Here is a 22810-nt window from a genome sequence, read left to right on the forward strand (position 1 = left end):
ACTTTATTTGGTTGTGGCTAATAAACCACTACAGTTTAAAGTTTCATACCATGTCTAGCGTCTTACTGACCCTGCAGCGAGGCCACCCTGTCCAACACAAAGGAATGGACCAGTGAATAAATGACCATAGAGGTCAGGAGTGGACGTACGTGACGAAGCAACCTCAGAAAAAAAGCCAGATGAAACAACTGAAGCCCCTTGGGCTCGCTTGTTGAGACTCTGGTCAAAGAGGATGCAGAGTTTATGAACCTGGGACATGGGCAATGGCTGTACACCATTGATCAGGGGATGCTCGCAAACCCTCTGTCGCATACTCGGGCGTCTTGCTGAAGCCATAATCATTAGTTCAGTCTCGTCAGAATTAAGCTTCAGCCAATTCATCTCCACCTCATCTAGACACAATGTCAGTTTGGCAACAGCTGTCCCTGGGCAGCCCTGGAAAGAAACACAGATCTGGGCATCAGAGTACTGGTGCCACTTCAGCCCATGCTTCCATATAATATTGGCCAACTGTCTTACATACACTTTGAACAGGAGTGGTAAGAGCACTGATCCTTGAGGGACCCCAATGGGGACAGGTCCCACCGGTGATACATGGGACCCCATAACAACCTGCTGGGTCTAGCCCTGCAGGAACGAGGCAAGCCATTGTAATGATGCTCCACCGATACCAGCTAGGTCCCTCAGGCGGTGCAGCAGCAGCCCATGATCAATTGTGTCTAAGACTGCTGAGAGGTTCAATATGAAAAGGGCAGAAATACAGCCCTTGTCCATGGCCATCAGTAAGTCATTCGCAACATAGACCAGGGCCGACTCAGTTTTCATGACCAGCTCTAAAGCCTGGCTGCATGGGGTCAAAGAAGCCGGCCCTTTCCAGGCAATCTTCCAGCTGGGTGAAGACTACCTTCTCCAGCACCTTCCCTACCATGGGAAGTTTGGAGATTGGACAATAGTTGGCAAAATCAACATCTAGACCCACTTTCTTCAACCAGGGCCTTTTTGAAGACCACCAACACCTCCCCCATAGTGAGGGATCTATTGATGATCTCCACTAACCATGGAGCCACCTCATCAATGGTCTCTTTCAGGATCCATGATGGACAGGGATTCAGGTCACAAGTGGTCCAGTTCATCACAACTGTGATTAAGAGGAGAACCGAGATTGAGATGGTACTGAACTCTTCCAAGACAAGCTTTGCCTGTGGGGTGAGGCAGACCATGGGGTCCTTCAGGAGACGAATAGCGGCACGGATGTGTGCGATCAAAGTATCAATGAAATTAAGAGTTTTGGACAAAGATCCTTTAATGAAACCAGAATAGAATTTTGGATCATCAGCATAGACTACATTTTATATCATAACTATTTCTAGTTCAATGATCTGTTTTATCTTCTTGTGCGGTATGGCTATGGAAGGGGTCTCCAAACTCGGTCCTCAAGAGCCGCACACAGGCCGGCTTTTATGGATATCCCTGTTTCAGCACAGGTGGCTCAATCAGTGGCCCAGTCAAGCCCAGTGATTGAGCCACCTGTGCTGAAAAAGGGATATCCATAAAATCTGGCCTGTGTGCGGCTCTTGAGGACTGAGTTTGGAGACCCCTGGGCTGTGGGCACCAGATTTTACCTTCACATGGCAGTGTGAGAGGAGGTACAATTTCATAAATATAATACTTCTGACGAAGCATATTGATTTCCATCTGCAGCATTGAGTTGCCAATGTCTTTATTATAGAGATCTGTTGTGGGTTGGGTGTTCCACTATTAACTGGTTATTATCACTATTACTGTGGGGGAGGAAAAAGAAGTCTACAGGCCATATCATTACAGAACGGAAACTTCATCTCCTTGAAGAACTTTGTAATATTCTAGAGCAATATTTCCATATTACGGACTCTATAACGTATTGCTACTTTATAGTAACCAACATTTCCTACTCGCAAGCTGCACCTCGTGCAAGGTAACCGTAACAAAGGCATGCAAAATAAAATTTAAAAAAAAAGGAAGTCTGTGCAATGTTTCGAAGTTACATTTTCCTACTCCCTAGTGCAGGGTTTTTAAAAATAAACCCATTTAATATAAGGAGATGAATGATAACATACAGTTGATGATGCATTAATTTCCCTTCAAATGAATGGAAGTTACTGCCTCATTAACTGTGTTTCACGCGGCTTCCGCTTCCAGATACCGGTTCCTCTCGATCCTACTAGGGGAATAAACAATAAATCACATCTCTTGTTGTATGTTATTCTGACATGCCCAAAATAATCAAATTTACAGATGTAGCGAGTGACTGCTACTGCCCCCCTCCCTCCACATAACACAACATATCCAGTTACAGCACAGAACACTACAGGGAACACTATAGGATTCAGTGGCAGAGCTAGAGCAGAATATCACAACATAGCCCAATATAGGGGACGATGAAGCCTGCTACATAAAGTAGCTTGGCAACAGCTTCTCTATTTAGAGATGTCTGAAGATTCTATCATTAATGTTGTGTTGTGTTGTGTTTAGAACATTAACACCATGGGTGTAATTTTTCAAAACTTTACGTGACTAAACCGCCCAGAATACATCAAAATAAATGTCAACTCTAGTTAGAAACGCTACGTAATGTCAATATGATTGTGTCCATAACCAAAAGCTCAGTCAAACTTATTTGTCTTTTGCCATCTGCAATGTACCAGTATATTTGCATGCAAGCATGTGCATCTAATGCAAGTTTTTGTATTTATTTATAAAAAAAAATTACCAGGAAGTAATACCTCTTGTTTTCAAGTATGTCCTGGGCACAGAGGTATGGTGACAAATACATGGTTACATTTTATGAACAAAGGTTATACAGTCAATATACAGACATTTCATGGACAAAGTCATGTATAAGCTATGAGGATCTCTTCTAGGGGCAATAACCTCTATACTGCCAGACGGATCTGCAAGTCACTGCAATTGTCCTTTAGAGACTACCCTGGCTGCAAAGGGGTTAACAATTACTCCCTGCAAAAGTATCAATATACTAATGATTTCAAATGAGAATGCATTCTTATAGCTGTGTCTAGTCCAGTTGACACTGTGCAAAAACAAGTACTTCAATATTAGAGAATAGTTTTTTAAATACAAGCCATCAGGAGCGATGAGATACTCCGCTTCACTGTTCACTGGCATCTTTCCACATTCGCCTGAACTTTATCAACACTGGTTGTCTGACTTTTCACTTAGTACAAATAATCCATAGATTATTGCCCTGCCTAACCAGAGAAAGAAGCATTGCTCTCAAAAGCTCATCTTGAAAGTATAGTAAGTTAAAGAACTTATTTGTTTTTGCACCTAAAAAGGCAAACTGTGTTACACAATGGACAGCACAGAGTTATGGTTTCAACACACAAACTATTTTCCAGAGATAATGTATCCTCTGTTCCAAATGAGGCAGCCATTAGTTTATACAGCAATTGCTGGTTAGCTGGTTCAAAGGGGATAAGACAAAAGGCGTCAAAAATTTATTGGTAGGATATCTATCCTAGAGGTGTGCAATACAGGAGGCATACGTTTATAGGGCTCCATGTTAAAATGAATTAGATGCAAAAGTTGACACTGTGTGCTCATTTGCATGTCATTTCCCAGAATCCCTGACTGTAGTGGAAGCACTTTATACTAAGAGATAATAGTGAAAAGCAGCGCTGTAGTCCTGTCTGATACATGCGAGTGTGCTTACAAGTGATATTTTTATTTACTGTACACTGAATGATGCAGGGTTTTTGCCACTTTGTTTTTGTTTTTTTACACACCATAACTTATTTAATTTGTGACCACAATAAGAATTGGAAATAAGGGAAGACCCCGGAGCTTATTCAATGAAGGGCAATTGTGCCGATTTGGCAGCAACACAGACAGTCCCGCTATTGCACTGCATTGAATAAGTCCTCTTACATTGCATGTGTATTCAATAATAATTGATCATAGACTGGAAAAAAAAATGATAGGATGGCTTCACAAAAATAAATTGTTACTCTATACTGTACAATCACAAAACTATTCCCATTGAAATTAGGAAAGCACATCTTGTACCAAATCATTTTGTAGTAAATATTCTTCAAATGGATTTCATACATGGATGCTCAATTTTTCTACTGAATCCTCCGTTATTCTCCTGTCTAATAGTGTCAAAGTAACACCAGACGGCCAATTCCTTATTTATGTGGCAGACTCCCATATACAGTCATTTGTACAAGGCGGCAGGGAGGTGGGGGACAAAGAAAAACAAATATCCCCATTGATCAGTTTCCATTTTAAAGCATAAAAATGCCATAAGCTTTAAAAAAACAAATGGCTCAAGATTTGAGTATTTCTTTTGAAGACCTCGCCTCTCCTACACTTTTAGGTACCATTTTTCATACCAGTTCTTACTACTGCTAGTAGCTTCTTAGAATTGTAGATTGTAAAGAAGAATCATTATTTCCAGAAGGCGGTTTTTGAAGCAAAGAGTAGAAAAAGCAAACTTCCTTCCTCCTACAAGTGGAGCTATATTTAAAGACGCCAACCTTTTCTGTCAGGTTCCTTGTGCTTTTTGCATACAACAAAAAGGAAAGTGCTGAAAGCACTACCGCTTACAAACAGTATGCGTGGTGACCACTAGTGACTAAATATAATCAAAAAGTGTACAGAGTACTTATACGTATAAGCAAGGCTGCCTGATAAAAAAAACTGACCGAACAAGATCAAGGAAACCTACATATAACAAATACAAACCGACGCCTCAAAAAAGTCCAATAAATGTGTAGCACTGTTTCCCCCACCCTGTGGGAAATGTGGCGGCTACTGAGTGTGTGGTGCTTTACCTGTGGTTCACAGGAGGCCTGAACCTCCACTGCTGGGAGCCCGGCGAGTATCCGGTCCGTCTGGTGACAGCGCCTCCACCTGTGAGGGATCCTGACAGCACTGGATAACCCCTTCACAGGACCCAATGCAATAAGATCACACACTTGTATTTAATAACAGTTTATTGAACACAGGTACAACTAGATATATCATTAATCCACATACAATATAGGACTAGCAGGGCCATAGCCCCAACATGTCCTCCAACTGTAGTGTCCACCCCTGATGGGATTTTTCCAAAGTACTGAGGGGCCCCTGGTCACCCAACCTCCCTGGTGTCCTCAAGAGCCAACCCACCCAATGTGTGAGAGAGCGCTGCCCACAGTAACTGAAAGTGTTATAGTTGGTGCACGTTGTGAGGTACCTGTCCAGGTGCTCCAGCACCCGGTTATGGACGAAAAGCAAAATGGATCGACTGATCCAGCGACGTCGATGTCAGCGAAGCCTCCGCGTGGGGTGAACTCCGGTAGGAGGGTCTCACTTTTGATAGTCTGAGAGTGCGGTGGTGGTCCGCCACAGGCCACAGTCCGCAAATCGCTGTGCGGTGTCTTCAAATGGCACTATACACTAACTGTATACAGCTACAGGGGAAATGTCCTTAGCTAGGGGTTTTGCTGTAGCAGACACAATCTGATTAGATGAGTGCAGCCTATTTTGGACCTAAAGGGTTAATCTGGCCTAGTCTGAATGCCACTGACATCCAGACCCTACCTTCCCTTTCTCTGTCCTAGCTCCAACTGTCAGTCCCCAACTGTCAGAATCCCAACTGTCAGAATTCTAACTGCCATGCAGCCCCAGGGGCTGCTGGGACTTGTAGTTCCACTGCTGTGCTATACTCCTAATGGCCGCCGCTTGCTTCTGCGCATCCCCCCCGCACTCTCCCCAGCCTCCGCTGCCTATGAAAAGTTAAGGGGACCAGGGGGACCCAGGCTATTCATGCAAATATAAGGTAATATGAAAATCTTATTACAGAAGTCCAATCTGGAACATCCGGATCCCCTTGAATAATCCACGAAGAAGTTTCCTCAGGACGTGGAATTAAAACACAAGGGACAATCATAGTGTGTACTGCTGCATAAACAACAACCAACTAAGATGGGACAATACGAACACACTAAAACAATGAACAATCAATCAAAGCACTGCTGAAATAAACAGTTAAGCTAATTTATTAGAATATAAAAAAGACAATGTCTGCCTAAAAATACATGAGTTGCGTCGCGCTGCTGGTCCGGTTTACAAAAACCAGAACCCTACTCGCAACAAGATAGGAGTTAAATAGGCACATGCAAACAGTGGCAGATGACTCCTAGTGGCTCCTCCGCTGCAGGGGAACACCTCCCCAGGATCAAAGATTTTTGTGGGGGGGGGGGGGAGTGACACCTCCAAGCCCCTAGATCTCAATGAAGACTAGTGGCAGAGGAATAAAAATAGTGTGGGGGGGGGGGGCAAATAGCAGCCATTCTGCCCAATAACCGGGTTCATAAGAGGGGCTATGGCACTCCCTCGATCAAAAGGGGGGGGGGGGCGGGGTTAAGTACCTTCTTTTGATTTGGGGCATATACAACCCTTCTGAAATCCTTAATCTCTCTGGTATCTTGTGGGATTACTCTTCAGATGCACCCCAACCTTTTCCTGCTGTATCTCATTTATAAAAAAGTTAAGATCATTATTAAAAATGCAGACATAGAAAGCAGTAGCGGCTGCACACTCCAGTGTGTAGGAGTCACTAATAAATATAGTGGAGTTTCCTGATAAAATATACAGCTCGTTATATTGCATTGGTGTGTCTCACTGCTGCACTTTGAACTCAAATCAAATAAGGGATTATCAAACTACAGTAAGATCAGGTTAAAGCCCTGTCAATAAATCAGCTGGAAACTCTAAGACATGTTGATCTAGCGCCTGTCAAAGAAAGAAAATCCCAACTCATGTTCACTTTAATTATACGGTTTAGGGCAAATACCAATTACACTACTGTATTTGTCCATTTTGGACCTATAGCAACATGTTTCATCTGTCACTCTCTGTGAATGAACCGAAGATTCAACAGGGCAAAAATAAATCAATTGTTTATTATGTGGTTTCGGACTAGGATCTGGCACTATGGCATCCATTAGAGTGTAGGAGGTGGCCTTCGCACTGTCCAGCTACCTTCTATAATAATCACTTTAGATTTCATAAGACAGCAGCATTAAATACTTAAATAAAAATAAGAGATGATCTTGAGGAACAGCATATGTCTTGCGATGGCTGCAATAATACTCTTATGAACAGGATAGTTTCTGCTCTTTCTGCACCACTATCATAGGAGCATCAATTCATATCATCCAACTGAGCTGGAGGTATGAATTGGAAGATAAAAATAGTGTTTGCATGCCCATACAGATAGCTATGTGAAAGTAAATCCACTACAGGCTATAATGCATCTTGCAGACTGTATAAAACAGTATACAGTAGATTTCACTTGATGGCCATAAATATTTTTTCCACCTCATCTACTATGTATTCGATAGTTCATGGAAAGTACATTTTGCTGAGCATTAAACGCCCACCCTCATCCATGTCAAATATAAGAAACGGGTTCCCAGCTCCTTACGTGTATTGGAGATCTCAACCAGAAACGTACTGTATGTCACCCAAGACTTGCATTTTTTCTTTTGAAGCACAAGAAACTGAGGTAAAAGATAACTTGAAACACAGAAACCTTTTAAACTATTATATTTGCCGCCTAATGCACCATATAACCAGTGACTAAATCATTCAACGGCACAAGCAGCGCCAAATACGTTGATACACCGACGCTAAGAAACGCGTGTTTAAAATAAAACTCCAATCGTAAGATGTAACATGAAATCTTCTGTCTTTACACCCTAGGGTCCTAATTAGACAGCACCTAGCCTTTAGCTACAGATGTCCCGAGCGCTGCGGACGGAGAAGCAGAATAATTTAATTTATTAATAATTTACTAATTTCATCATAATCTAATAATTTCAGATACTTTTGAAAAAGAGGTCTTATTTAATTGATCAGATGGACCCAAACTTGCATTTATCCTACTCAAATACTGTACCAATAACAAAAAAAATTCACGTCATGCTAATTAATTCAGTTTGCTACTAACCCGTACCAGAGCACAATTGTCAAAGCATACAGTAATAATGTGAAGCTATTTTAATATGCAATGTCCTTTTCTGTAGTGTAATGAACTACTGTATGCTTTGCTGCTTGACCCCATTACCCTTCTAAAGACAAATTAGTTGAAGAGGTTTTGAAAAAAAAAAACACCCCAGCCATGACATTACACACTTACATTTCCTCCATAGAGAAGCTGAATAGGCTCAGTGCTATTAAAGATAAATTGTATCCAGAGATATCCAATATGGGCTTGTTAAATACTGTAGTGTGATCTCTCTCTAATGGAAATATTACTGTATGCTCATTTGCATGTCTAAGGCCTCGGCCAAGCTTCCTGCTGGCGTGCTGAGGCTCAGGGAAAGCGGGTGCTTTCCCTGGCCTTGCGGGTGCTTGCCCTGCGCGGCGTCATGGGGCGGCCGGGGGCAGGCCAGTGAAGTTACAGAGCTGGTTCGCCCTCACTGGGCGAACCACTCACGTGACCGGCCCTGCGCTCCGGCAAGCGCTTGAATTAAAAAATTACCTAAGACCTACGCTTCCGCGCGCTTGCGGAAGCGTAGGCGAGCCCCTACTAAAGCCGCTCTCATTGCGGCTGTAGGGGCTCACAGGTAAGTGCAAGCGTGCCTCAGCACGGCTCAGCGCGTAAGCGCTGACCATGGCTGAGGCCTTAGACAGGCCTGCAACCCTGCCTTTCACCATTGTCACCCAGCATAGTTCTTCCACTGTAGCAAGGGATTCTGGGAAATGACATGCAAATGAGCACACAGTGCCACCTTTTGCTTCAAACCCATATAACATGGTCCCCCATAAGCTTATGCTTTCTGCATTTCAAGGCATTGAGCACAGCCTGGGTTAAGATGCATAGCCAGTAAACTCACCCACAGACAGCCGTTTCGACCTTAATGAGTCTCATCGGTGTGGGGTTGGTTACACTGACTTTGCAAAATGAAGCATGGGATAGATTTCACCAAACTTAGTTAAGTTATGGTGGGTAAAAAAAAGTCACAACAACCCTCCACAGTAAAGCATATAGCAAATGGAAACGAACTAACACACACACACACAGTCCTGATGTCTTGGATTAGCAAACAATGACAGATGTCCCCTGAAGGAATGAATAAGGTGTAGTGCCCCACACTAAAACAAGCCTTATTGGGGATGTCCTCCAAAAGACAATATTAAATCAGGATTGTTACTCACAGCTTGTTGAAACTGCCCCTTCAGGATTGTCTCTGTGGCGTGCTAACCGCTGCAGTTGGATCCAGTAGCAAAAAGGTAGAAAAGAAAAAAAAGCAGTGCACAACCAGGAGAAAGGGTCCAGTGAAAAAATGACTTTATTGAAACATGGTTTAAAAATAGGAGTTAAGCAGCTCTCCTACGCGTTTCGAACTAAAAGTTCTTTATCAAGGAGCATAGATGTCACATAGCCTGCGCACTTTTAAACTCTGAGGCACAGCCGCATTTCCGCGCCAAACGCGTATTGACGTCACGTGTTTCTATGAATGAGAAGGGTGGAAATAAAATCAATCTACTGGATCTAAGAGAATCCTTTTGGAGCTTTACTTTTAGAACTAGAGTACCAGAAGGTATTAACATATTGGAATTTTAGCCATTTTTTGGTTTGATCATTACTCTAAGATACTTAACCTTACGTTAGAAAAATTGCTTAGGGGTTTTGCAAATAATTATTGATGTATTTTGTTTTCATTCTAAGCACTGATGTGTTTTGCGAATCTAGCTAATGAAAATAAATAGTAGTTATTAATGATCATTTTGATTCTCTAAAAACACGTGTATCATGATAACTTAAAATGAAAATATACATTGGTTATTTATGATCCCACTTGATTTCTCACAAGGATTTGTGTCTTTTTGTTTTCTTTTCAAAGGGATGTGTCCTTTTTATGTGTCTTTTTGTTTCTTTACTTTCTTTGAACTTGTATTTTTCCTTGATTCTTTTAAACACACAAAAACAAAATAAGAACAGGAAACTGAGGGTGGTGCACAGCCGAAGAAAACGCCACCAGGCAAGGTAAGTGCAGTAAAACGTCTATTTATTGGCACATATGGGGTTAAAAAAAACACTAACGCGTTTCACGCGTTTCACGCGTGTTGCGCTTTATCAAAAAGACAGTCTCTTTGATAAAGTGCCTCCCGCGCGAAACGCGTTAGTGTTTTTTAACCCATATGTGCCAATAAATAGAATTTACTGCACTTACTTCGCCTGGGGGAGTTTTCTTCGGCTGTGCACCGGCCCCGTTTCCTGTTCTCTCTCTGCTGCTGTTTGGATTGGAGCACGCCGTGCAGTTCAAGCCACCCTGCCTACAAGAAAGACAGTGAGTAATGTTACAAAGTTCATGTCTACTCACTTACTCAGATTGTTATACTTCCATCAAGTCAATGTGACTTTCAACTCACTGCATATATAATTCCTACAATTGTTGGGCAAGAGGAACTGCTGCTATATATCCCCAGTTACTGCTATACATTTCTTATGGCCATTTACAGGTGTTGAAGGTTTAGATGCACTGTTTGGGTTTTTTGCATAGTTTACCCTGGTAATCATCTAAAACAAAAAAGGAATGGCTTTAGTTAGGTGGTCAAATGAATTAAGGTAAAACACGCAATATTCATTGAAGTATTAAATAACAGTGGTGTGCAAATATGAATGACCCCATATGATGAATAGGAGTTAACTTTGTGTCATCTTTAGAATTGTGTTAATGTAACTTTAGTTATATTTCAGCTCAACACTTTTACATTAATATTGTTAGTTTAATTGTTTATATATTTCAATAATTGTAGAAATATGTGTTCTCTCTCGTCCTGGCAAGTTCCGTTTCATGTCAGTTTTTTTAGGTATCCTGCGGAGGCTGTGTGTTGGCGTGTGCACGGTGATCCGTGTGCATGCACTCGCGCTGCCTCTGCATGATGTTGGATGCCGGGACTGTAGGGGGCGCAGCATAGGTAGGGGAGGAGGCTTCACATACTTTTTTCATTATCTGGAGCCCAGTTGTATTGACGCGCGGGACGTGTGATGTCAGAGGGCGCACGCATGCGCATGGTGTGCACGCCATGACAACACTACGGGTTTGTTGCGGAAATGCGGCTGTGCCCGAGTTTAAAAGTGCTCAGACTATGTGACATCTATGCTCCTTGATTAAGAACTTTTAGTTCGAAACGCGTAGGAGAGCTGCTTAACTCCTATTTTTAAACCATGTTTCAATAAAGTAATTTTTTCGCTGGGCTCTTTCTCCTGGATGTGCACTGCTTTTTCATGCATTATGTAACAGTTCTCAAAATGTATTCAGAACAAAAGTAATCTGACGTTCATTATCTTTCTCACTGAGCTCTCACCGGGGACAACAGCCCAAATAGTAGCAATTAAGAGTCGGAAGGGAAACGCAAAAGGACTATAATGACTGTGGTAAGTGCATTGCCTATAGAGGCAAAAGGCTGAAAAATTTAATATTTTTATCACATCTAAAACAAATCCAAAAAACATTAATATGGGACCATTAAGAAATAAAGGACTGTCAGCATAATGTTTATTCGCAGAATATCGATTTGTAACAAGTACCTCAGCACTGAACAGCTCTTTCCTCGCACTCCAAGTTGCAGTACATTAGCCCATTAATTCGACATATCCCAAGTCACGTTATCATCCATCAATGTAAGTTAGCAAGCTTAAAATGCATTGTGCTTTGTTGTGTAATATAAACATGCAACTTAAAGCTGCAGACAAAGCAATATCCTACGTGTGTTTTTTTTTAAATAAATCAGCTCTGTACTATGAGAAAACACGTGTAGCATTTTTTTTTTCCAACCATTGTGAATTACATTTTCAATGTATTATAATGTAACAAGCCTGCAGGTTATACACTTTGCAATTAGGACTCATTCTTAAGTAAACCTCAGTAGCAGCGACACCTGTAATATAGCCCACTACATCAGATAATACCTGTTGCTCAGCCAACAAACATCCATCTCCCTCTGTGGTGTTGTGCTTAGAGCAGTGGACTGGTATATGAAACAATCAAGGGTTCAATTCCTGCGTGGTGTGGTATAATATATAAATGTCAAATGACGCCACGTGAAATTTGTAGAAGAAGAATGCAGGAGACGCCGCCACCCGGAGATTGACGGGCTAAACCCGTAGCCCTGAGGCGAGTGCCTGAAATTGGGCATCTCCGGGTCAAACCTGGACAGGTGGCAACCCTGGCTCAGTCAGTCAGTCACGGGGCCTGGCTCCACAGTTTATTGGAGGCAATATTATTTTGTTTATTACAAGCAAAATTATCCCTCAGTCCCCAGGTTGTACCCGGTAAACAAGGGCTCTCCCCTTTGCTGGCCGATGCCAATCTGGAAGGGGGGGGTGGATTCCTCAAACTCTCCTGTGGCCTGCAGGGCCCTCCAGTTCGCAAGCGAGCCCATCCAAGGGCCCCAGGTAAGCCCACATGCCTCTGTCCACTATGCTCCGTGATCCATTACCCCCTTATTCCCCACAGGCCCATTAACTCCCTACATCCTCCCCCCAGGCCCATTACCCCATACCCTTCTAAGCCCATCACATCCCCTCAGCTCCACTACCTCCTTATATCCAGGTCCATGCTCCCCCCCCCCAGGTCTATTACCTCCTTAAATACCACCCCCCCAGGTCCATTACTGCCTCCTATTCCCTCCCCCACACGCTCATTACTTCCTCATACACCCCCCCCACCATGGGGCCATTAACTACTTATAACCCCCTTCCCCATGTACATTACCTCCTTGTATCCCCCTCCCGCTGCAGATACCTTCCCCTCCCACCACCCTTCAGTGTGCCTCATATTGGTCCTGGGCGATTTCTGTTAGCGGCCTAGAGCATATGCCATCATAAGCATTTCGTCTACGGTAAAATCACAACATACAGTACTGGAGTACGTGGCCTCTCGCTGGCCATGAAGCACAGAACATTTCTACAGAATCAGATGTACGACAAATAAAATACCTTGGATCCTTAGCAGCATACTTTTCAAATAAAGGATTTTAGATAGTTTAATTGTACTTCTTCCATTTAGGTCCCTATGCAATTCTAGCTTGTGCGTGCCTGCATGTGTCAGTGCACTAGATGGATTTCAATTCACAGAGAATTAATAGCAACTAAGTCCAGTTGTCCTGAAAATCTACAGCTGATATGGTATAGGTCTGAGAACCCGCAAATCAGCTTTGTTCTTGCAACCAGATTAAAACAGCAAATGTGAAGCAAGCTCAACAACATCTAGGTTTTAATTCACCAGCAAACAAATGTCAAAACCTCCCATACCATTAAGTAAACCCTGTGCCCCACATCCCATAATGTGGGTTTATATATTTTCGGTAAGCCACAGTAGTTGGCTGTCGTCATCTTGTTCTGTATCAACCTACTGCATAGTACAACAATGGTGCCCAGATACTGAACTCAATGGACCCCAACACAGAAATACTACGTTTCACGGAGAAACCTCACCACTGAACCATTATTTAAATGAAGCGAGAGAGAATCCAGTTCAAGTGACCTGGCGAAAAGCCTCAAGAAGAAAACAAAAGAATTACAAATGGAAACAAGTTCTTAATTCACTGCATATGGTGCATTTGTGGTCTAGAAAGTTTACTTACGACAACGCAAATGATAACTTTCTGTAATAAATACGTCAAAACAATGCATTTTACAAAGGGCTTAATCCTTCCAGTCAGAATAATTGTAGTAAGTAGACTGTAAAGTGAAGATAATGTAGTCTAATTGGTAACTGTTGTACCTTAAATATAAAGGGTCTTGAAAACCAGTTTACTGCATCAATATCTCATGTTTATACTAGTTCAATAAAAAGGTACAGCATGCAAAGAAATATATGTATATACATGCATAAACAATTACCATACATTTAATAAGGGAGATTGTGACAATCTCTCATTGTATATGAAAAGTTGATTTAGTATTGTAAAATCAATTTAAAACATCTTTAGCGACACACACACAGTTTGAGAAAAAGTCATTAGTACAAATAAGGATTTTATTAAATTGTCAGGTCATTTCAAACGCTATTGCTGGAAAAATAGATATTTCAGGGTTTCATGGTTTGTGGTTTTATGGTTATAAATTATCATTGTAAACCAAAGATCCTAGCAATATGTTTATCTTCTGAATTTAATATATTCCATTGCAAAATTTTAAATGTGTCAACTGCTTTTGTCTTCTGATCAAACACGGTGTCCTTTTTGGACGTAATTTCTCCTTTGATAAGAGGAACACCTAAAAAGAGTGGGGTTAGTAAAATAGAGCTCAAAGAGGCCAATAGTTCATAGGATTGTGTCCTTTATTTAAGTCAATCATCAGGTGCTAGGAGCAGAGCCACATTCAGTGTGCATTTCTAGAATCACATTAACAAAATGTCAACTTTTCAGTCTACGCCCCCCTGCCAGCTCTCCCCCCCCCCCTTACCTTGGCTCCAGCATCAAATTACATTGTGAGGTCATGAGCCGTCACGTTGCCATGGCAACGCAGCGTCGCAACGCAGCGTCATTTGACACTGTGTTCCCATGGCGATGCGTCGCCCAAAGCCAAGGTAAGGTAATTTACAGAGCCTTGGGGAAGAGCGTGGGGCCTCTGTAACCCCCTCCTCCTCCCCCCTGGAAAATCTTGCGCGACCCCCAAACTCTACACTGTGTTCAGAAAAAAAATGGGATCACTTATTTTTCATCATATCTTGCAGAAAAATCACAAAATGTTCATGAGAATTAGAGTAGTTATAGGTCTGTCGCAATAAATTACATTTAAAAATTATATAACAATCTAAATTAAATAGAACTAGCCATGCTTTGGGCTTAGATTGTTATCTTGTTTTTTACATTCCATTTCCATGGAATCTTTGTAAATCAGTATTGCTGACCTAAGGAAGAGAGTAGGACTCTCTCAAACTGCGATTATACCCGATCCAGTAGGGCGCGCGTGCTCCCGAGACCTGCACTGCAGGCAGGAGGCGTGGCCATGACATCATGTGAGCAGTTCGCCCTCATTGGCTGAACCGCTCACGTGACGAGGCAGACGATCGAGAAAATCAGTTTCTGAGATCTGCTCTAAAATCACGCGCTTGGCCGCCTCGTTCACGCACACTTAGTGCACGTTCACTGGAAAACATGCATTTGTTTTGGTGTCCCGCACCCGGCTGCATTTGCTATAAGCACGGCCTTAAGCTTGTCTTATAATATCAATTGCTTGTCCAAATAAAAAAAGGATCACCTAATACTAAAAGTACTCATTTACTCTGCATTGATAATCTCATAAATATTCTTTGGGATTGGTGATGGCATGATGACCTCATCAAGCGCATAGTTACAAAATGGAGTTTAGTGACGAAGATAAGCACGCTATAAAGTGATTAAGACAGAGCAAGGATTATGGTCCAAAACTCTTACATAAAATGTTGACTAAGAAAAAATGGTCACTAAGAGGACTGAAAAAAATAAAGTCGTAAAACAACGTATCGCTCAGGAGTGGGAGCAGCTGGATCAACTAGTTATAGATTATGCGATCAGACAGTGGCGTTCGTGTGTTCGGACGCGCGTTTCAGCAGAAAGGGGACATTTTCAACACACACTTTGAACTAAGACTTTATAGTAATCTTCGCGTTTCAGATTGGATTAGAACAGTTTAACACATTTTACAAGTTACGAAGGAAAAACTCCTGTTTCTCGTTTAAGGAACATGAACTTACTGCAGTGTATCTGGTACTTGTTGACATAATAGTGACATCAATTTAGTCAACATCATCAATTGATTAGCTACATTGCGATTCTTATATAGTGCTCATCTACACAACAGACCTACAATTGTGCAAATCTTCATGGGAATTGAGCGAGAAATACATAAGGTCCAATTTTCCTGAACAGGGTGCTTCTATTGGCATGTGTACATATCATTCAATCAATAATAAACCATATTACACAAATCACCCGACCCAGCGGTTCAGAAGGACGGCGCACTCCAGATAAGTATTGAAGACAATGTATTTAAACCAATACAAAACAACGTTTCAGTCCCGAAAAGGGACCTTCATATCGATAGTGTCACAACGTGGGAGACAAATGTGATTTATAAACACAATATCACCCGCAATGGGAAGAAAACCTGTGTGCGTTCCTAGGTAACAGAGTACACAACCCACATAACATGGGAACATACCTTGGGTCAAAGAAATAAACATTTTGAAACAACGCGGTAACAAAATGATATCTCTATCGAACATAATCGTGTCTAGACAGAGCGGGGATGCACAAATGGGACCATATTCGATAGAAAAGATAACTGGAATGCAACAACTGATATGAGACTCAAGCACTGCAGAAAATATACAGACTCTGGCAGTTGCTGACAATACACATTTAAAGAGGCAATAAAATGAGGTCATTTGTGAGGGGTCATAAACGAATAAATCATTTTATATACACACACAGATAGGCTCACAGTGGGAGGTCAGAATGCCTCTTCCATTCATACAATATAGGTCATGGAGATATTCAAACTACTATTTCAGCACAACCGGGTCATTAATAAAGTTGTCCTTGATTATATAATGGGCCCTATTTATTTATCAGTGCTAAGGCTTAACACATCCAGCAATTACAATGTGCAGAAATCTTTACAAACAACACAAAAATGCATTTTCAGAAGGTTTATAACACTTCTCTCCTAACAAATAGCAGCGCACCAGTTCCTTTCAACACATAATGTTGCTGCCGGCAGCAAGTTTAACCACCAAATTTCAAACAGATGACCGATTCGCTCTCCTTAAATCTGCAATCGTGTATACGTACAGTATGTACTGCAAATGTTACACGATATGGATTTTTATTTAATTAGCTGATATTCAGCAAGAGCATACGTCAAGGAAAAAAAAAATACATTCTCCTTACGTTAGCTGGTAGGGTTTTTGTTTTCCACTACTCTCAGCAATGATTTCAATGATTCAGCACTAAACATTTCCAAGGCAACACCTGACAAAGGACTTTGGGGAATTAAAGAGCGTGTTTTGTTAGAATGAATAAAAAGCACACAAAAAAAATCGGAGTGGAAGTGAAACAATAGAAAAGATAGGCGATAGATACTTTTGGTAACCAAACACCATTGACAAATAAGCTACTTTTCAAACTATAATGTTTAAGTTGCATCGAGAGCTAATTTAAATTTCTCGTCAAAGACGTCATCAAACCAGACTGCGGGATTTTTATCTTAAAAGAAGCAATCCAAGCCGTTTTTTCCCTTCATTTTTTTTATAAATACAGGTTTGAAGTAGGGGGTCTCCAGAGCTGAACCCCCAATCATTTCAGCTCAGTGGCCCCCATTTCCAAAGATACTTACCCCCAAGGGGGTGCCGGTATCTCTGCAGTTTTCAGCTTCCTCGTCACATGGGCCAATAGGAAGCTGTACCGAATGATGTCGAGGCTTCCTATTAGGGCTTCCCGTAGGGCCCAGGAGCCTTGAAAAACAGACTTATAGTGAACCCTGGATTGGCTACTGGCGCCCCCTATGGAGGTAAGTACATCCGGAAGCAGGGGGTCTACAGAGCTGAAATTAATGGGGTTCAGTTCCGGAGACCCCCAACTTCAATTCTATGTTTAAAAAAAAAAAAAAAAGGGAAAAAACAGCTTGGATTGCCTCAAAGTGCTACATGTGAGCTGTATTTATATCACACTAGCTTTTGTGCCCGGCTTCGCCCGGGGAATGTAATACTGAATACATCTCCCCCCCCCACCCCCCCTGCTGCTCGATGTAATGCAGGGTGAGATTTGTCTGTCTGTGTGTCTGTGTCTCCCCTCGCTGCCGGCACATCTCCCCCCACACCCCTCGCTGGTACATCTCCCGCCTCCCCGCTGGCACATCTCACCCCCCTGCTGCACATCTCCCCCCCACACACAGAGACACAGAGCCGATCCAGGCAAGGACACACCCTCTCCCTTAGTAGCCATGCCCCCTGCCCCTGCTCTAACAGATTTGCTGGACAGCCGAGGGAATCTTATAATGTCCATAATTTGGGAGGTGAGTCACATTGGAAGCTCAATATAGTTGCGTTGACCTACAAATCCGCAGCAGAATGTCCAGTGAAAGTTTTGTTGTGCTACGTGGTTCCGTTTCTGAGATTTCAATGCTTCGGATATACAAACAAACAGACGGAATCCAACTTAGAATTATAGTATAGATAACCTGTTCATTTAATGTAACAATGTATCTCATCATAACTCTGTGCCCAGAACATACTTGAAAACGAGAGGCAACGCTCAATGTGTTACTTCCAGTAAAACATTTTATCAATCAAAAAGACCTTTCAAGACCTCAAATCCATGTACCAAACAGGAAATTGTATAAAACTGATATTATATTTGAATGAAGGGAGCTAAACTGCCGATTATAATTGAAATGTTGTCCTTGAGACATTTATGGGTGATCTATTTTTGGTAAATCAACACTGGGGGAAAAATGTGAATGGAAAGATATACACCAAAATGTCAGTTATTACTATTTTTAACACTGGAGTGGTCTGAGATGCATGCAAGTAAAGTGTGCCTGAGAAGAATGAAATGCACAACTGGGGCATTATTACATTATTTTAGGGCATGTTTTTGATTTTAAATAGTTACATGCAATAGAAAGAAGTATAATTTAAACACGAATGAATACTGTAATTTATATTGTATGTTATGGTAAAATTGAGAGACTAAACTAGTTCAGAGGACTGAGTATTAGACAGCCAAGTGTTTACTTCTGCTAATGGTTTTATTCTATAATTGAAAGGCGAGACTACTGTAATTGTGTTGGAAAGGGAGTGATGGCTAAAATGTTCTTGGACTTTAAACGTTATTCTGACATAATTACGTAGACTTGCGACTTCAACGCCGGATTCTGCAGTAGAGTTTAAATTAGATTGTAAGCTCTCACGAGCAGGGTCCCCATTACCTCTTTGTATCTATATCTGCATGTTAGTCCTCACTTGTATGTAACGTTGCTTTTTTTTATATACATTACTCTGCACCCGATAATAATAATCATACACATATACAGTACAGTGGTGAGAAAACGTTTAGGAACCTGTTAGGAGTTTCACAAATTTCAATCCTAAAAATTTTTTAGATCTTAATTTAAGTCCTAATAATAGATTAAGATAACCTGGTCAAACAAATGACAAAAACATTATACTTTTTCAATATTTATTTATCCACAAATGATTCAACATTCAATATCCATGTGTTAAAAAGTACTGTATGTGAACCTTAAGATTCAGTACCCTTTGAGCAGCAATGACTTAAACTGTTTCTTATAACTGCTGGTCAGTCTCTCATCGGTTTTGAGACATTTTGGCCCATTCCTCCATACAGAACTGCTTAAACTCAGTGACATTTGAGGGCTTCCTTGCATGGACAGCTCGCTTCAGGTCCTGCCACATTTCGATGGGATTTAGGTCTGGACATTGACAAGGTCATTCTAAAATGCGGAATTTCTTCTACTGCAGCCATTCTTTTGTAGATCTGCTCGTATATTTAGGATTGTTGTCTTGCTGCATGACCCACTTTCGTTTCAGCTCACGGATGGATGGCCTGAATTCTCATTTAGAATCTTCTCATACAATGCAGAATTCATGGTTGTGTTAATAATGGCAAGCTGTCCAGGTCCTGAGGCAGCAAAGGAGCCCCAAACCATCACACTCCCAACACCATGCTTGACATTTGGGAGGAGGTTCTTGGGAGGGGGTTCGAGGCAAGTAACACTGTAGTGCTCTCGCTCGCTTTCACTATGGACAAAGCCTTGGCCTGCGTCCATAGAAGCACCGACAGCGCTCCTCCGTGCTGAGGCTCGCCTGCTCAATCAGGAGCGATTACATGGACTAGCAGACGAGCAAGAATGCGCGATCGGAGGCGGGGCACTGACGTCACTGGGCCAATAGCCGCGAAGCGCCGACGTCAACGTCACAGCGCCGACACGCTGCTTCGCTCTGATTGGGTGTTTCAGCCATCGGCTGAAAATCCCAGCACTTCAGCGCACATGTGGACGCTCGCGGAAGCCCCTTCTGAAGACATCCTCATTGAGGATGACGGGGCTCATCGCGGAGCGCCTGCACTGCTCAGCGCTGTCGGTGCTTCTATGGACATGCCCTGTATGTCATGAGTGGGCAAGCCCACGTCATACTACCAGTGCTTGTTCTCTATGGGGAATTTCCATTTATGCTCCTGGAAGGCAAGTTGGGATCACTTGCGGTAGCAATCACGTCGTCCCATGGTTGCGATCCTAGAAGACGGGTGCTGCTGGTATTTTGCATCAAGGGTTAAAAAGGGGCAATCCCATGTAGCTGTCCAAACAAAAAATAACTTCTGTTAAAAATGTAACCATATCATTGGCTTCTGTAAACTAATCTAACCATGCAAAAGCAAAGATTTGGCTTTTGTCTCCCCTGGGAATATAATTACAATTTACCTTTCCTAAGGGCCTCTAAATAGGAGGGGGGGAGAGGGTTGAAGAAAACACTTGGTTGACAACCTTAGCTAACACCATTCATATCAGAGAGCCAAAGAAGTTACGGGAGGGGAGGTAGGGGATGGGGGGCTCTGGGGTGGGCATAAAATCACCCAAAAGTAACCATATAAACATGTCACAGCCATAAACTGCAGGAGCGGCTCAGTGATTAAAGATACCGACTCTGTAAACAAGGACACAGACTGAAGCAGGGGAACCTGGTTCAATTACCTTGTGTTGACTCTTTGTGACCTTGAGTAAGTCACTTTATCTCCCTGTGCCCAGCCCCCAAAACCATTGATTGCAAGCTCATCTGGGCAGGGACTGTGTCTGCCATAATTCCTGCAGTATGTGCAGGGTACAGCACACTATTCTGTAATTGTGACGTGTTTTGAGTCCCATTGGGAGAAAAGCGCTATATGAAATAAAGTTATTAAGATTATTATTAGTAGAACATTCTCAGGAGGTATTGTTCCTTTAAAAAAGGGTTTGTCGCATGTGGTGGAACTGTAGCTGTAGCCCGTCTAACTTTCCTCACTGCCATGGTATGCCAGCCATGGGGGAAAAGAAGCACATTAATTAAAAAGCAGGTGTTGCAGCTGCCCGTGGGTTTAACCTTTTCCTGCAGCTGCAGGGAGCTGAAATCAACCAGATCGGCTACTTTTGTTCATCTGTTTGACAAATGGTGACTTCAGAATGACTTCGCAAGCAAAACCAAAAGAACAATTTACCTTTGGCTTGGAGGACTGAAACCAGTCTAAATCAAAACACCATAGATAAAGATGGTAAAAACCCTAACAAAAAAAAACCTTGAAAGTGTGAAGTAGCCTATATAAATATAAACGTGATCTAAATCTTATTTGTAGACATCAGCTACATTTAATCTATTAAACATCGCACACTCCTTACTTCACTGGCATCCTTTGAGGGACCTTTAAAGGAGAAGTTCTTCCTTCAAAAACATGTTTTGGATTGGGGGGGGGGGGGGGAACCGATATATACATATACACTTATATATCACAAGGGGTCTTACAGGTGTAACACACACTGCGGGAAACCCCTGCTTCCCAAGTTGCAGACTTACACAATCTTACCAAGTTCAAACCCCAGACCCACAGTATTATACAGTACATGTATGTATATATTTAATTGTGCCAACTGGAGGGCTACTTGAAAGAGACCTCAAATACACAACAGTGAATAAGGAAGTCCTATATGAACATCCAACATGACAAATCATTGAGTTAATTTCTGTATGTTTTTTCATCACATACTGCAAGTATGGGTCATTTAATTCAATATTTTGGCAAATATATGTCAAGCTGCAACCACTAAATAATTTGTTATATTGGATGTGTATTGGGACTTGAGTTTCCCTGAGATAATTAAAAATCAAAAAAATGTGATCTTCTGCTATAATCTCAAGATTTTAAGTGTACAAAAAGGACTTCATCAGCGGTGCAAAAGGGGTCTATTAGAGTTAATCTAGAAAAAAAAGAAAGAAACCCTAAACATGCACTTTGGTTTACAAAATCATGCCCATCACACAATATATTTTATGAGACAGTAAATTAATTAAATAAGATTTTGAGGGTGGGTGAAATTCTGTGTCTTTGAATATTGTCAGTGTACATCAAGGACTCCTAACTAATTATGAGATCAGGTACATCGATGATATGCTACTGATCCCGGATTGAGGATTGTCGCTTTTAAATGCCTGTACAGGTTCTTACGTTTCAACAAATTCCATTTCACGATTGACTTTGAATGTTGATACCAATTCCATTCATTTTCTAGTTTTTTTGTGAAGTAGACAATAGCCTATCCACAACAGTTTCCTGTAAAGATAAAGCAACAAATAGTCTTCAGGTCCCTATTCTCATCGGTTTGGAGAAGTGCCGACCGAGCAGCTCTTAAGGATTAGACAAAATAGTTTAAAGGAAGCGCTTTTTAAGGTAGACGCAATAAAGATACAATTGAGATTTCATAAACATTGGTATAGTAAGAGATAAACTGAAAGTGTCTATAGACGGGACAAAGACCCAAAACAGAATAGAAAATATGAGGATCAGAAAAATAATATGGTACGATTTGTTGGCACATATAATCCACAGTTGAACCTAATGAAAAATATCCGGGAGAGACATTTGTATATTTTATTTGAGGATAAAGCTCATGCCATAGTCTGCAACTCTATCTAGAAAATGACTAGCATCATTAGACAAAACTAAGTTCATAGTTTTTAATGTATGCTTAAAGAGGTAATTATACAAACACATCTAA

The 22810-nt window shown here is 41.6% G+C and overlaps 1 protein-coding gene across 5 annotated transcripts in view; it reads right to left on the minus strand.

Annotated features, from left to right (window-relative positions):
* OTUD7A (OTU deubiquitinase 7A) overlaps positions 1-22810 on the minus strand; it is a 291540-nt gene that overhangs the window by 225952 nt on the left and 42778 nt on the right. The window contains exon 1 of one of the 5 annotated variants that reach the window (XM_075575884.1): positions 5237-5598. The exons of the other annotated variants lie outside the window; for them this stretch is intronic. The gene's annotated coding sequence lies outside the window, so the exon portion shown is untranslated. Of the gene's footprint in view, positions 1-5236; positions 5599-22810 lie in introns of those variants that run through there. 5 annotated transcript variants of the gene reach the window in all.

Source organism: Ascaphus truei, chromosome 18, assembly GCF_040206685.1.
Source record: "Ascaphus truei isolate aAscTru1 chromosome 18, aAscTru1.hap1, whole genome shotgun sequence".
In the NCBI taxonomy this organism is placed as follows: Eukaryota; Metazoa; Chordata; class Amphibia; order Anura; family Ascaphidae; genus Ascaphus; species Ascaphus truei.